Source organism: Heterodontus francisci, unplaced genomic scaffold (genome assembly GCF_036365525.1).
Source record: "Heterodontus francisci isolate sHetFra1 unplaced genomic scaffold, sHetFra1.hap1 HAP1_SCAFFOLD_43, whole genome shotgun sequence".
Taxonomy (NCBI): Eukaryota; Metazoa; Chordata; class Chondrichthyes; order Heterodontiformes; family Heterodontidae; genus Heterodontus; species Heterodontus francisci.
The window spans coordinates 6910529-6911493 of NW_027141852.1; the positions used below are offsets into that span (position 1 = coordinate 6910529).

At 43.2% G+C, this 965-nt stretch overlaps 1 non-coding gene across 1 annotated transcript; it reads left to right on the forward strand.

Moving 5' to 3' along the window:
* Positions 1-613: 613 nt before the first annotated feature.
* On the forward strand, positions 614-686 carry trnaf-gaa (transfer RNA phenylalanine (anticodon GAA)). The gene has a single exon. It is a non-coding gene; the product is annotated as a tRNA-Phe (tRNA).
* Positions 687-965: the final 279 nt, after the last annotated feature.

Sequence of the window (965 nt, forward strand, 5' to 3'; positions counted from 1 at the left end):
TGCCTTTGAATAATTATGGATCCTTCTTCAGGGTGTCTTCTTTCACCAGGTAGTTCTGACCTCTGATGATGTTGATTGTAATCAGCTTCAATTCGCTGATAGTTTTGGAACTGAACAGATTTCCTTTGCTTGAGTCTGCAACATGGAACTCAGTCTAATATGTGGACCCATGGGAGGATTTGAATGCCACCCCTGCGTTGGAGTTGCATCCATCCAATAAGAGACCGAGTAGAAGTGACAGTTCTGTCAGTCGAATATGAGACTTTTCATGGCAGGGTTGTGAGTTTGAGTGCCATTCTGTTTTTCCCTTTTTTAAGGCTTCATTAGCAGAGAGTACAGGGAGTGTTTGAAATGAGCAAGTCTCGCTTTGATTCAGGACTCTTACCTCTGAGCAGCATCTCACGATGAAAGATTGAATTTGATCTCATTTCATTCTCAGCTCGGGGTCTGTGCGGCTCAGTGGCACTTCTGGCTGTCTCCCGCTTCACAATCCATCAGTACTGAGAAAGCAATGGGGAATATTACTCACATGTTGTGTTCTTTAATTTTTTGGAAAACTTGAATGTATGTATTTTCTTCCAAAACAAGGACACCTAGCCACTGCTAACGTAGAGCTGAAATAGCTCAGTTGGGAGAGCGTTAGACTGAAGATCTAAAGGTCCCTGGTTCAATCCCAGGTTTCAGCAATTTTGCTTCCTTATGCGTCCATTGCCTTGGTTCTGATTTTCCGGTTGCACAATTTACTTTGAAATTATTTACCAAGCACCAGTGGATTGAATTTGAGAAACAACACAGAGTCATTTCCAGCACAGAAGGTGGTCGTTTGGCCTATCATGTCCATGCTGGCTCTCCCTGGAGCAATCTAGTCAGTTCCACTCACCAGCTCGATCCCTTTCCTCCTGCAAGTTTCTTTCCTTCAAGTATCCATCCAATTTCCTTTTCAAATCATTGATTGTCTCTGCTTC